Below are 15,867 nucleotides of genomic sequence, written 5' to 3'. Positions count from 1 at the left end.
CTCATCCGACTCCTCCCCACACCTGTCCATGCTGTCCCCATTCTCCCGTGATTCAGACTCAAGGTCTTGGAGTCAGAGTTGATTCTTCCTAATGCTGGAATCCTCAAATCCCATCAGTAACAAAATCTTTTCCAATTTTCCCTTTGCCTGGCTCCCCTATCTCTCCTTCTCCAGGCTCATCACCATCACAACCCAGCCCCTGCCTTGTGACAGGGGAACCTCACTGATCCCCCCCCGCCTCTAACTTTTCTGCCCCATTGCATGATGTGTCCTGCTGCCAGGCTCGCCTCGATCGGGCCTCAGACACTCTTTCGAGGGGCCCTGGATAGACAGTAAAGAAAGTTATTCCTTGTCCTTTTATGCCTGGCAGCAATAGCTAAAAAGTTTGAAGAAGGAGGAGTTGGGGGCTAGTAAAATTGCTAGAAATATCTGCTACACTAATCTACAACCATTGCTGTGGGGTCTTCTGGAAGCAGAAACCCTATTTCCAGCTGCTACTATATAAAATACTCATAACCAGATTCACCTCAGGTTGCTGGATATGAGAACTCAGCTTTTACAACATACCAGAGTTCATATGTAAACTGTTAATTATACGATCTTTCCTGTTCGTTTATTTTTGCAAGCATTGTTGTGTGATGGGGCGGGGCTGGGGGTGGGCGGTGATATGTGCAGGCCAGAGGGACATGGGGAGAGAAGACTTGCTCTCAGGAACACGGAGTAATCGCCAAGAACTATAATTCTAACCTTCGCCCTACATGGTTCAGTGGCTTGTGGGCTGGAAGCAGGAAAGTGACATCTTGTGATTGAGTCCATATGAGATGCTTGACCTCCCAGCTTCATGCTTCAGCAGGCTCAGTGTGGGGCTGAGGCCAGCAAACAGTGCAGGAAGTGCAGAGCAGGGGATGTTGACAGAAGAAACATTCATATGTTCTTCACTGGATGCTGATTATAAAACGCCTATCCTCCTACAGGCTGTTTCGTGGTAGATTTTCTGCTTATGTAAATTTTTAAAACAAATTAATCTGTTTGGTTAGGTTAGCCATGGAAGGATGGCTTCCTGAACACTACACAATAAAAACACTTTCCTCTGCCCTGGATTTTTCCTGAGACCATGTTCTTGCATGCGTCTTGGACGTTTCTGTAGCTAAGAGTACCATTAGTGGCCCTTGGCTGACCCAGGCTCTGGGCCTGGGGTCTTCATGCTTGACACGCAGAGGTGGTTCACAATTAATAATAGTCTTGTGAAAACCAGGAATTGTTTTTCTTGTTAATTGTTACAAGTCCAGGCAGAGGCAAACCCTCCCTGACACGTCCACCAAAATCCCTGAATCCGGGATTTACTCCCTCATTCTGCTCCCCGGCCCCCACCCTGAAGCTTTGACTAACCTGTCCTTGCAGGTAACCATCGCCTTTGAGTCCCAAGAGCTGGAACTTTGGCTAAAAGCACAGAAAGGCATCTCCAAGTGGGTCATCCACAAAGAAGGATTCCAAGCTCTTCTTAGTGAGTCAGTTCCATTTCCTCATCTGACAAATGGAAAAATATCCTGGCTGATGTAAGATCTCTTTGAGTACACAGATCTATGATTTTTAAATATTGCTCTTTTAGGCATTATTAAACTACTGATGCTAACAAATGTTAGCATTTCTTTGTACATTTAATTGATTTCTCATTTTAATTGATTCCGGTTAACACACAAAATGCATGTATGTGTTGGTGACAGTGGTGTGCTAGCAAACTGGGTCTTTGGGGGAAAAAAGGGAAAGCTCTTACTTGTAGGTAGCTTTGTTTTCGTCATTCTCTCATTTTAGGGCCGCCGCACCTGCGGCATATGGAGGTTCCCAGGCTAGGAATCCAATCGGAGCTGTGGCTGCCAGCCTCTACCACAACTCACGGCAACGCTGGATCCTTAACCCAGTGAGCGAGGCCAGGGATCGAACCTGTATCCTCATGGATGCTAGTCGGGTTCATTAACCACAGAGCCACGGCAGGAACTCCTCTTATTTGTAGTATTTGCAGGTTTTTATGGTGTAAATAGCCCTGCCATTGGCAATTTCAGACTGCAAACCTGATGTTACTGAACAACCAAGCAGGGGCTTGGGAAGACATGAGTACAGTTGCTCTCGAGAGTCAGCTAAGGCCGCCTCCAGCCACCACCAGCTGGGAATAACCTAAGAAATGCCCAGATTGGCTGAAGTCTGTTTAAATTCCTCTTACAGTTTTGTTTTCTATATTCTCCTTAGGACACACAAACAGTTATGACAGGTGGATCTAGTCTGACAATAGACACATATTTTGAAATCGACCTGCCATGGGATTAGAAAATAAGGCATGAAAATACTGAAACCAGGTTGGGGTCCAGTCACCAGGCTCTTCTCCTGCAGGTCAGAGAATAATGGAAGTAGCTAGGCCATGAAGTTCTCCTATCACTTTAAGCCACTTGACCTCTCACCTACTGGAGTAACATACTGGAGGCGGCCCCATTTCCATCAAACTGTTCAGAATTATGTGCCTGGAACCCAGTTCAACCCATGGTCCACAATGTGTGTTCAAAAGCAGTAAATAAAATATGAGCGTATTCTGTAACGGGGTCTTGAATTCTAAGCATGAGGATACTCTACAGTTTCTGTTTTGATCAAAACTAAGCGGATACAACAGGCTGTTGGCCAGTTAAGTAGGGAGGAAAGTAATGAGTGATACGCCAGAAAGCAAGATAAACACTATCCACTCCAATGATGCCTAGACTCACTCTGCTAACACTCTAGGTGAGACCAAGTTTACCAACAGCAGAGAGGTTCTGGGAAATCTATAAATACATCTTCTTCAGGGACTTTAACTCTAGTTATTGAAAACCACACTCAGAAACAGCATCTCTACTAACAAATAGTTGTCCCTGAGCGTTGACCTAAAATGAAAGCTAAAATGGAAGCCCATAATACTTAACACAATCAGTTTTTTCATCTTTAAAGCAAAGACACCAATGTTTGCTTTTCTGACTGATTATGCAGATCAAGTGAGATAATAAGTGCAGAGTATGAGCAGTATGCCTAGAAGTTCAGTAATAATAGATGTTTAATGATTATTATGTTCTTTTTTTTTTTTTTTTTTTTTTTTGTATTTTTAGGGCTGCACCCACAGTATATGGAAGTTTCCAGGCTAGGGGTCAAATGGAAGCTGCAGCTGCCAGCCTACGCCACAGCCACAGCCATGTGGGATCTGAGCCTCATCCACAGCCTCCACCGCAGCTTACAGCAATGCTGGATCCTTAATTTGCTGAGTGAGGCTAAGGATGGAACCTGCATCCTCATGGGTACTAGTTGGGTTCTTAACCCACTGAGCCGCAGTGGCAACTCCAACGATTATTACATCCCTTTAAGCCCTCTGAGCCCTGCTGAAAGCTCACGGTTTCAGTATTTTTGCCTTTTAAGCTATGGTAAATAGAGTAAAGGTAGCATAAAGATAGCCACATCCTCATCTCCAAAACCTATGGTTGTGTTATCCTATACACGGCAAAAGGGCCTTGCAGATGTGATTCAGTTAAGGATGTAATCCAGGGTCCTTGTAAGAGAGAGACAGGAGGGTCAGAATCAGAGGGGGTCTATGATAGAAGGGGAGGTTAGAGTGACGCAGCTATAAGCCCAGGAATGCTGGCAGCCCCTAGAAGCTGAGAGGCAAGGAATGGATCCTCCCCTGGGACCTCCAGGAGGAACCAGTCCTGCTGACACTGAGACTTCGGCCCACTGACCTCCAGAACAAATGGTTGCTTTAAGCTGCTACTTTTCTAATAATTGGTTACAGAGGCGACAGGAAACCAGTACATAGACAAACTAAGAAAACTGGGTCATGAGTCCCAGAAGCAGAGCAATCCTTTTCCTCCAACCCCTCCCTGCCCACCACCACCTGTGGGACGAAAAGATGCAGTCTCCTTGGCCTATGACTGTGTCACCTCCTCAGATGAGATTTCTTCAGAGCAGGGAAGTACTGGGCATCAGTGGGCCCCAAACCTTCCAAGAACATAAAAGGAATATAACTTAAGTCAGGGAGTATAAAAGGAAGTAGGAAAACAGGTGGAGGTTTAGTGTGTAAGAAAGTCGTAAGCCATCAGGATTGTTGAACACAAGCGGTGTGTATATCTTTTTTTTTTTAATTTTATAAAGGTTAAGAGCAATGACATAAGTGGATCAGGAAACTTAAGGATTTTCCAAATACATATTAGAGAAGAATTGGAAAATGATGGCCTCATCTAGATTATGGCCTGGTCTCCCAAGGAGGAACAAAATCTCCAGCTTAGAACACACTGTGGATGTTGTAAAGCATGTGGAAACTATTTGTTAGAAAAGCAGCCTCCTCCTTGCTGGAGTCCCAGGGCTCTTTCGTGACCTCATGGGGAGTATAGCCCCAGTCTCCCTAGCCTGTGCTCACCCCACCCCCTGAGTGTGAGCCACTTTTGTAAACTCCAGAAGGACACGGGTCACTGAAGAGTGTCCTATGTACTCTATGGAGTTGGCAGAGAGACCTGAAAAGAAGAGAAAGGGAAGTGACGGTTGCTGGCCGTTTGGCTGACACCCTGGGGTCCCGTTTGGTTCTCCTTGTCCTACTTTGCAGAAGGCCCCTGCTGTCCTCTCTTTCAGCAAAATGTTTTTCACACAAAGCTGCTGCTTTAAATGAAAAGCCTTTCATTGGGCTCCATTTACTATGTTTTAATTGTCCTAGCTCAGAAAGCATATGAAAAATAATCATTATAATGATTTTCATTATATGTACGATTGATTTCATTATATATATTACATATAAATATATAAAACATATATAGGAAGGAGTATCTTAGGTAGAATCCAGGTGAAATTGGTTAGCAGTGTGTACTTTTGTAGAATGGATTAGAAAAGCAGTAGGGAGACTTACATTTATTTGTTCATATTTTTAAATAGTGATATTAAGGATATTTTTTCTTTTTTGTTTCACTGAGCCTTTTTTTCCCCAAACACATTTTTCCTTTTGGCTGAAAAAGTGGTAACACTAAAGAGCAGAAAGCAGATAAAGTTCTGGCTGTGCCCACTGAGTTTCCTGAATTAAGTCCTTTTTTTCTTACAATCTACTCTTCTGGACTAGTATAGCGAATGACTGATCTGTCTCATGGATGTGCAGAAGGGGTGCCTCTATTTCAGGTTTTCTAGCATAGGGCTTCTCAGTGTGAAATGGGCAAATGATCCCCCTAGGATCTTGTTAAAGTGAAGATCTGATTCAGTCATTCCAAGGCGGGACTGAGATTCTGCATTTCTAACCAGCTCTCAGGGGATGCTGATGCTGCTGGTCCATGGACCAACTATGGGTTGAAAGGGCCCAGGCAACTGTCAGACAAGGTATAAAATCATGCATTCTGATTCAGGGATCAGAACACTGAGCACATCAGCAGGTCAGAAGCTTCCCAAAACTAGAACCATGGTCTACCCAAGATCAGACAGTAGATTCAAAAACCAGATTGATAACTGTCAGGGTCCCAGGGCCTCTGAGGCTGGAGGCAGTTGCTTGAGGCCCATAGATCTCAACACTGGGACATTTAGGAAGTGGTACCACACATGCACAAACTGTCTAGGTTTAAACATCAGCTCCGCATTTCTTTACTTTTACCATAAATGGAAAGGCTTTCCCTGGGACATCCCCAGGGATCTTATACTGCAGTGTGGTCACTGCTGTTATCGCTGATATTACAGTAAGGACTGTGATGCCAGTGAGCTGGAATGTTTGTTCCAAACACCAGGATGTCCAGTTCTTTGTGATTACCCTTCAACAAGAACCTGTGGTATTTTGAAATTGACACACTTATGAAAAATTTAAATACTAGATGATCAGCCAGAATCTGAGGGAATTTCCCACCCTGAGTTGCACAAACCAAAACTAACCAAAACACTTCGTAGTGTTTTCCTTTCTATTGCTGGCATGCAAGCAATACAAGCATAGTAGTTTATGCAGGAGATAAGGTATCAATGCTAACCAAGACAAAAGATCAAAACAGGCTTTGTTCTAAGACTCTCTGTTCTGTGGCCAGGGAGTTCATGAAGGATTTCTACTTGCAGGTCCTTGGAGTACGAATCAGATTCCTTTAAGCCCCCAGTGGTTTTTTTCCTATAACCAAGACATTGATAAAGGCGTGACTACCCAATGTTGTCTGTGCCATTGCTTCTCTGCAATTTTAGCCATAAAAAGGCATTTTCCACGGAAGGGGTTTCCCTTCCATAGATGGCAGGGGGCAAATCTCTGCCTCTGTGTATCTCTGAGCTCTTTACTAGTCTCTTAGGGCCATTCAGATTCAGAATCATAGAATCTGATTTTTAATAAATTTTGGAAATCATGAGGCTCAGTCTCTTCAGTTTAAAGATGAGAAACTCAGGGCCAAGAGGAATGAAGTGACCAAGATCATGCCACCAGTTCGTGGCAGAGCCAGATCCTAAACTGTCTTCTGACCCCAAATCCATGGGTCCACTGCCCTTGGATCATGGCTGTCACTGAGAGCGTCTCCCATCCCACACTTTCTGAAACCTCCTTCATATTCAGATCCACCCACAGTGTATGTACACCATCTCCAGAGTCACTAACTGAGAATCTGAATATCTAAACCTCATGGGGTTCAAGAGTTAAGTTTACTTCTAACATTGAGTGTGTTTGTAGATGATTCAGTATTCCTAGTTCACATTTTCCTAGTATGTAAAATGGTATCGGCAATAGATTCTCTGCTGCTTCTCAAGATTATTAGGAAGGTCATTGAGAAGAAGCACTAGTCTAACAATGATTGTGTGGTTGGGTTTGATGTCCACATACCTGAATTTGATTCTCCATAGGTTGTGCTCTGCCCAAAAAATGCTTGGGTCATAGTGAATAATGGATAGTCACACCCTTAGCCCACTTGCCATGGCAGGGGGCACAGGATTGCATCTTCCTAAAGGATATCTTTTTTTTGACCCAAAGAACATTTATCATCTTTAGCATTTATCATTTGTGACTCGATGCTGGAACTTATTCCCATGTCTTTAGGTGTGGAAAGAGACAAAAAGCCAAGTAACAAGTGAGATAAGAGGAAGAGAGAGATGGGAGGGGAGAATTTGATCTCTTTAAGTGGATCCTCTTAAATGCATCCTTTTCCTTTACATCTTTGGGTGTTTAATAACACCTAAAATAGTTACTCCTAGAGAGAAATTTGCATAAATTTATTCCTAGGAGGGTAAACCTGGGCCAGGAATGGCAGTGGAGGTTTCAACTTGAGGGCTAGGATTGAGATTTCTGTCTCTGCTTCCCATAATTTCTGCCTTTTCTCATGCTAACCCCTAATATGCCAAGTCAAATTTATAAGATCCACCCTCTAAACCTTGTATGTTGCTAAATTCATCCCATTCATAATCATTTTCTTCTATTATTTGGAATCTCAAGGAAAATACTACAAGCATCTCCCAGAAGCAAACATACACAGAGGATTAATCCTCTGCCCCTGGCCAAAAAGAAGGACTATCTTCCTCTAGAGTCTCTCTTCTTTAGCATCCTTGTCTCCAAGTCTCTCTGCCATCACTAGTATCTTTCTGTTTCTTTTGGTCCTAAAGCGCAAATAAAATGTTTATTTCTTGCTCATATCATGGTGCTAAGGATCAAGTGCTTCCCTGAGCATTTCTGCTCCAGGTGGAGAGAGGAATCTGCAAAGGAGCTATTGGGAAGAATTGATAGCATGGCTAAAGGGACATTGCTAACTCTCTTCATTCCTTCATATAGACCCATCTTTTTACCTAGTATCATTTTCCTTCTGTTTTCAGAATTTCCTCTAACATTTATTATAGTGCAAGTCTTCCAGTGGTGGATTCTTTCAACTCTCATACATCTGAAAGAGTCCATTTTACCTTTGTTTTTTGAAAGTTAGTTTTGCTGGGTATAGAATTATAATGAATTATAAGTATTCATTATAGTTACTTGTTTTTCTTTCAACATTTTAAAGTGTTGTTCCACTCTCTTTTAATTTGAATTGTTTCCAAAGAGAAGTCTTAAAATTCTTAACTTTGAACTATATATTTAGTGTATAAATTTTAAATCTAAATTTAAAAAATTATATTGACTTTGTCCCCACAACCACTTTTACCCCAGGTTGAATCTGATCATAATCTGCCTTGGAGTTATTTTCTTCACATTTTCTCCACTTGATTTTTGTTGCGTTTCTGGGTCTTTGAGTTTTTACAGACCCAAGAATGTAAAATGGTTTTCTACAATTTTACGAAAATTTCAGCTATTACTTCTTCAAATATTTTTTTCTGTTCCCATCTTTTACAACTCCATTTACACAAAAATAAGGCTACTGAGGGTTGTCCCACAGTTTACTGATACTCTGTTGATGTCTGTTAGTCTTTTTTCCTCTGTGTGTTTCATTTTATTGCTAAGTTCTCAAGTTCACCAATATTTTCCTCCAAACTGTCTAATCTGCTGTCAGTGCCATCAGTGTAATTTTATCTCAGACATTATATTTTCATTCAGGTGTTTTATTTTAAACTAGATTTCATGTTTCCCCTCAATATGACCATGATTTCTTTTATCTTCTTCACCTTAAAGATTGTATTTTAACATTGTGTTTTAATATCTTCTATATGTCTTGCTTGGTGTACCAGTATTGTAGGCTCTGTTACTCTCTACACAGACAGTCTCTCAGGGTTGGTTTGGCAGCTCGTGATCTGTGAAGTAAGTCAGCAAATCTCCCTGAACAAGCGGCGAGATAGCTCACTGCTTGCCGTGGATCCTTAAGTTCAATGTTGCTTACAGTGCAAACCTACAGAGTGAGTGGCATCCATCTGGGCCATGTTGTGTTACTTTGGTGACACAACATGGCTTGCTATCCCATGAGTGCTAGAGTCCTTTTTCTCTGATCTACGAGTCTCATGGCTCCTGCCTATAGACCTGAACTGTACAGATCAGTTACTGGTATTGAGCCCAACAACATGTGAATTGTTTCTGCAGACATTTGTGTCTGTTACCAGCCTCCTATTTTGTGGGTCTCAGGGCAAAAATGAAAATTGTTTAAAAGCAGGGGTAAAAATGTTGGTGTAGGGGGTATAACAGAAAGCATTTTCCTTTCTCCCAACTTGCCACAGTATTTTTTTTTATTTGCTCTTTAATATTATTCTAAATAAAGAAAAATAAAAATCTTTAATTATTAGCATGGTTTTACCATTCATTTTTACATTGTGCAACCCCAGCTTTAAATGTAAATGTAAGAGCATGTAACTCATATGCAGACTCACCAAAATTACATAATTTATATTTTGTAGCCCATGGAGATATATATATATATATTTTATTCTTACCGAAAGAGTGGAAGTGCTACACAAAATTAACTCAAATGTTTTTATTTCACTTCTTGATATATACACATCTAACTACTGTCTCTACCTTTGGTTTACTGATGAGTAAGGAAGGACTGAGGGACTGAAAAAAAAAAAACTTTCATGTGCTTTATCTTTCCATTACCTTCTGTCATCATTTTTAGCATAAGTATTTAGCTAATACAGGGAAGTAATGAGAGTAAGAAAAGACATGATAGGGTGCCTTGGTCATTTGTGTTTCTTAGAAACCATTGCCTTCTTTCTGCATTCCAAGTATGTTCTGGTCCCAGTGGGCAGTGTGCCCTCCTGGGACCATCAGGGCCCCTCCTCCTTCCTTGTCCCCACTTAGTCATAGACATGCCTACCTTGTATTTGCTTGGATTCTTCCCTGCACTCTGTCATATCGTGGGTCCTGTGGAATTCTGTGCTCTTGGGGCATCACGAATGCTGCACGTGAATGGGCTGCCCGTATTTCTCCTAACTACTCAAATCACACACATGCTCTGCTGACCCATTGGGCTACGTTTACAAAACATGAGTTCCAATATACCAGTATCAAGGATTTCCAAATGGCAACAGAAGACTGTTAAACCAGGTGTAGCTCCCTTTGACAACTGCACAGCTCCCCCGCTAGTCCTCATCACCAGGCCACAGAGAGCGGGAATGCGGGCCCCTGAACCCCATGAGCTGGGAATTGCAGTTCTGCATCATGACCGCGCTTTACCCAATGGGATGACTGCAGGCACTCTGGCCATCAGAGTGCCTGTGAAATGAGTGTCTCGTGTAAGGTATTTGCAGAGGTCCTATTTCTAAAATGATATCATCCTACGAGGGTGAGAAGGCTCCTTAAACCTCTTTATCATGTCCAGCAGATCTTATTGAAGACCTGGAAAGACTTCAAAGGACACACCTGCCACTTTCTTTGGCATTCCCCTCATCTCACTGGTGCTACTTCGAAAAGTGAAAAAAGCCCCACAGCTTTAGAATATATTTGGCAGGAGCAAAATTCTTTCTAGACATTAAGATAAAGTCCATGCTTAATTTCCTCTTGAACACTAAAGGTTTTGCAGGTTTTGCAGGCTTTGCATAGAGTAGATTTTAGGCCTGTGTGCAGCCACGGACATACACGCCCTTGACTTTGTCTCGGCGCCCATGTCCGCACGGCGTGGTCCTCAAGGCCGCTGTGTCCCTGGACATGCAGCCTGCCAAGTTCCCTGGTGTCCAGCTGTGCTCCCTGTTCTCGCCTTCTCCTCTGTTCTGCACGTTGCTGGAAGGTCTGCCGGTGTTTCCCTATCAAGCCTGTGGAGGAACATAAACATTTCGCCTTTTCTGGACGAGACTTCCAGTGAGTGTGTGTATGTGTGTGTGCGTCTGACTTCCTAGAAACCAGGGCTGTTTTCTCTTGCCAGGCGCCACAGCGGGCCTTCCTGTGCAGAAGGTCATTTCAATAAGGACTCGGAGCCTAGTAAACGGAGAGAAAAAGGTCATTCTCAGACAGGATGTTGGGAAGACGCCCTGAGTGAGCCTTGCTGGGCCAGAGACGCCAGCGGGACCAAGAATGTGGGCCAGTCCCCCAGGAAGTTATTCAGGAGCCTGCCCTGTATGATAAACAGGCAACCAAAGCCTTTTCTAAACAATGAAAATCACAATGCTCCAAATTCCAGAAAATCCTCAAACAATGACTGGACATTCCTTATCCCCCATTTGCTTATTTGTGCACCAAGGACTTTAAAATAAGCCAGCAACTGGAGACCCGACTTGGGGTTTGAAGCAGGAGTGAAGTGTGTGCAGCTCTGGCAATGGCCTGCTCCCCATTGTCGGTCCTTCTTTGGGAGAGCGTGCGTCTCCACTCACTGTGCCAGCCCTGGTGTCCAGAATCCCCTCTGCTCCCAGTAGCCATCGTTGGCTCAAGGCCAGCATGAAGCAGCTTTAAGCCTGATCAGCAAGACAGGGTCAAAAGGCAGGGAGATGCTTCTGCGGCTTGTGTTACCGCGCGCTGTAAATTGGTCAGGTTAGAAAGTTCTTCCTGAGTAAACGAAAAGACTGTTTGGGGAACAAGAATTTCTTTATGTCTGCTTGACTTGAAAGAGTCATCAACGCTCCTTGAAGGTGTACATTTTTCAGTTAAACTGTAATGTATGTATGACTATATATACAATATATATGTAGAATATTTCTAAATATAAAATAACAGGAATATCATCCTACAAATACACATAAATATTTGCAAAAAGTAAAATGTGACTCTGCAGGTAGTGGTGTATGTATCACCACCCCAATATCTGTTTATGGGCAGGACCACTTCTTCACAGGAAGGAACAGAAAAACTGTTTGTTATTTTTCCTACTCATTCAGTAAAGAAATACTTGAACATTTGATTACAATCTTTTCTTCCCCACGCCACCTGCACACCAGATGTCCCTTTACCTGCTCTGTTTTTTCCTCTGGTATTTATAACTTCTAATGTGCCGTGCAGTTTATCGTTTATTGTTTACCATCTGTCCCCCACACTCCCTTCCCTTCCTTACAATGTAAGCTTTCAAAGCAACAATTTTTGTTGTTGTTTCTTTATGTATCCCAAGTACACAGAATAGTGACTGGCATACATGAGACCCTTAAAATTAATTTTTGAATGAATGACTACATCGGCCTCATCTCCAAAATTCAAAAGCATCAGGTATTTACACAGAACCAACAAACCCTTCTGGTCAATGTGGATCTAAATGGAAGGCTGGAGAGGTATTGGGGTGGAGGAGGGTACTCTCTGGAGAATGGACGTCAAACTCACAGGCATGTGATTAAGATGTGACAAGAGAGGTGTCAGAGTGGGTGTAGAAAAAACAGGATAGATATTAATAGGACTAATAGAAGAATCTCACACCACCTGGAACAAAACACAGACATGAGCCCCCAGGCCTGTGGGGTCCCCACCCTCAGATGTCTTTGAAGCCAGTTATCTGGAGGGACCGGTTTCCAGAGTCCCTGCTTTTAGGACACAAGCTACACAGAAAAACTCTTTATAAGCTTCCTGTGCTCTCTTTTTCTGAGATTCCATGAGTCTCTCCATCCATCCCTGGGCAGGAATTCACGCTGCATCAGGCCTCTTGACAGTGCTGGCAGCACAACTGGTGTGAAAGGGACTCTGGACTCGAATTAAGGAAAGACAGAAGAGGGTGAGGTTGAGGTCAAAGCCGAACGGCCTGGGGAAAGGGCTGGGGGAGGGCTGGCTTAGCTCTGCTCGCTTGCACTGGTTTCTACCAGATGCATGTTAATTCTGCAGAGCTTTTAGCAAGCCTTTTCCTGGCAGCATCAGATTATCTCCAAGACCAACACTGCATTTTGCAGCTCCCTCCATAGTGATGTAGGAATGGAGGCCTTGGGGAGCCACAGGGCTCAAGAGCTGGAGCCAGGCCATGAGATTGGGTCCATGAGGAGTAAGACAGGGAGCCTTTGGGGCTGAGACCTTAATTCCATCACTTTATGAAATATCTATCCTTTTCGTCTACCTGCCCAGCCCATAATTGATGCAAGTCCCTCTTATCTAGTCCCTCTTCTTTCAGTTCCATAAGTTGTGTCTTTTAATGAGGTCAGCAAGACCCTTAAACTACCTTCGGGTTCTCTAAAATATACTTCCGTAGGCTGTGGATGTGGGTTCATTTCAAGCTACAAAAATGCATGGAAGAGCCTCTTTTGTCATCACTGGGTTACGTGGAACATGCTCTATATTTTGTGTCTTTAAGACGGTAATCTTGTTAAGAATGAGGACTATTCTTAATTAAATCATAAATCACCATCCCACCAACAGCAACAAAGTCATTACAAATCTATTTATAGGCAGAGATAGCTTGGAATTCAACTGGGAATTGAATTTGAGGAGGAGGGTCATTTCTGGCTTTCAAGGCAAACTCAGAATGGGGCAGTCCCACTTCTGGTTGGGGGCACTTTCCACCTTGAAAATGCCCTTTAAGTGGAGGCAGGTGGATGACAGCTGTTTAAACTGATCTTTGCATGCAACCCTGGCAACTGACTGAGGTACTGAGCTTGGGTCTCTAGCTGCAAGGGCTTTTGTTTCGAAAAGTTAGAATTAATGGCTTAATTCTTACTCTAATCAGAAGGCCGAGGTTTCTTAAAAGGCTGCTTCCTTTCCTTAATTTTTTTTTTTTAACCTCATTGGCTGCACTCATAGCTGACAGTTCCCAGAGCAGTTCAGTGGCTGCAGCCTCTGTCCTGACCGGGCTGGTGGCCAACTGGATCTTAAACCAGCCTGTGGCCTGTAAACAAGATGTACTGGAATTGAAGGAAAGCTGATGGAAGTGCCTGCCAGGGGGAGGAAGCTGACCACAAGTGCAGAGTCTTTCCTTCCAAGGTTAACTACCCACTGAAGCAATCTAAACTAGCCCTGCCCTTTCTGCACAGGTTTTCATTAGCTGTTTGATCTGCAAAAAACAGAGACTCTACAGGATAAGGACTGGGGACACCCTGCCTTGGTTCCCGGGGTTCTAGCAAGCTTGCCAAAGAGCTCAAGGGAGTGGAGGAGAGCATCTGCTTTTTAAAAAGTCTGAAGTGTAAAATTAATATACTATGTCTCGTTTTAGATACATGCAGCCCTGCTACCATCTTCCTATTTGAACTATTAGCATGGCTCATGTCAAAGGCCTACCCCACCCTCTCACCAGCCCAGCTCCACTGCATTCAACGGGGCAGCTTCCCAGGAAGGCCTTTTGCCCACGGCCAAGGTGACAGGCTCAGAGCAAAGAAGGAAGGCGTGGCTTCTTTCCCCTCCATCCAGTACATTCCTCAACATGGATTTCCAAGTTTCGCTTTCACACCAATTCTAACCATGGCTTGTTTTCCTGGGAGGTTCAGGATTTCTTGGCAGATTATTCCCTAGGAGGCCTCCACTGCTTCCCGGTCCTGATTGCTTTATATTCTGTTTTCAGCCTCTGCACATGATAACCCTTTTGTTCTCAGAGCCCTCACGCTGACACGCTGTCCTTCCTCCTTTATAATCTCTTTCTGTATATTTATCTCTGCAGGAATGTAGCTCCGAAGAAAGAAAAGGCAGCTACACGTTGTTTGCCTGCAGCCTGGTTGGCTGTTTATGTCTACACAAAGCATTTGCCCCAGAAGGGACCGCGTACAGCTCTAGGCATCCAAGAAAACAAAGCATCTCAACATCAGGTAACCAAGCCGGGCACACAGGGAATTCACAACACATCTATTTTTTCCTTTGTATGAGAACAGACGGTGCCTGGGAGTGCCCAAACTCTAGTGGGGAAGAAGGCGGGCATTAGGAGAAGCAGGACAAGTGGTGTTGCAATCTGGATTTCTTCCTTTCCCAGGGCTCCTGCACCCCCCCCCCCACTGCCGCCCCGGGGCAGCCAGACCAAGAATGGGAGTGGATCCTTGACTGGAAAGCTCCAAATTGGAGCCCCGAAGGTTCTGCCCTGGGTTCCTGGAGATGGTGGTTTGTGGATCTGGAAGTCCTGTCTGGCTTCCGACGAGTCCTTTGTAGTTATGCTACCCATTCCAAGTTTTTAAAATAAGGGTTATTAGCAGATGATTCCAAAAGGAAACTTCTGGAAGCTGATAAAAATGGACTCCTTTAGGCTCTGAGGAAGAATGGGGGTTTGCGCTGTTATTCCTCCACAGAGCCTTTTACAGAGGCATGGTGACATTTTAAAAGGCAAGGCAGGGTCTAGAGAGCATGATTGTGAAAGATGCTTGCTGCCTTGAACACAGTAAGGCAAACGAAGTGCCGGATGCTGCGCCGCCCGTGCTCCCACCCCCATCTCCCTTCCCTCTTTCCCAGTTTCCTGGCCAGCTTAAATCATCCTGGTTGTTGCTGTCTCCAGGGGTTAAATTTCTGACTGCAAATAAAAGGTTTCTCTCTCAGGGCTACTGCTTTGGGTCATCTCAGCCTATCAATAGAAATACTATCAGCCAAGAATGCCTGGGGCGCCCACCTGGACCCCTGCTATTAACAGGAGCCCGTTAATATCTGTGACAGATACTCCCCATCGAAGCCAATATTGAGGCTGGACCAGCCTTGCGGTTCTTATTATGATTGCAGGGGGCACCTCAGTGACAACCGTCATGGAATTTTGAAAACTCACATGTCCTGGAGGGAACACAGCACACTTGAGGCCACACGGAAAGGTCAATGGGAGAGGGAGAGCATGGATCTGGGGTTGAGGGTGGGATGCCAAGGGTTTCCTGGGTTCAACCTTGATTGGTGAATTTACACCGTAAGAGTGGGAATTCAAGTGCAGGGAGGGGGAAGCAGGGGTTAAAAGGGCATCTATTGAGGTCACTCAGGGCTTGCTACAAGGGGACTTCATGGGTGGGACAGCTGGCTCTGGTCTAGAAGGGTAGCAGGCAGTGTGTTTTTTGAGATGGATGTCTTTGAAATGATGCCTCAGCAATCCAAAGCTTAACATAGAGTACTTACATTATAATCCAAACACTAGGGAGTTCCCGCCATGGCACAGTGGAAATGAATCCGACTAGGAACCATGA

General features: G+C 44.0%; 1 long non-coding RNA gene across 1 annotated transcript; it reads left to right on the top strand.

Moving 5' to 3' along the window:
* LOC110261703 lies at window positions 10,299–15,309 on the top strand. Its single transcript, XR_002346166.1, has 3 exons — window positions 10,299–10,693; window positions 14,385–14,529; window positions 14,691–15,309. It is a non-coding gene; the product is annotated as an uncharacterized LOC110261703 (long non-coding RNA).

This window comes from Sus scrofa, chromosome 7 (assembly GCF_000003025.6).
Source record: "Sus scrofa isolate TJ Tabasco breed Duroc chromosome 7, Sscrofa11.1, whole genome shotgun sequence".
Taxonomy (NCBI): Eukaryota; Metazoa; Chordata; class Mammalia; order Artiodactyla; family Suidae; genus Sus; species Sus scrofa.
The sequence above is the reverse complement of the archived record's forward strand: the minus strand, read 5'-3'. Positions and strand labels throughout refer to the sequence as shown.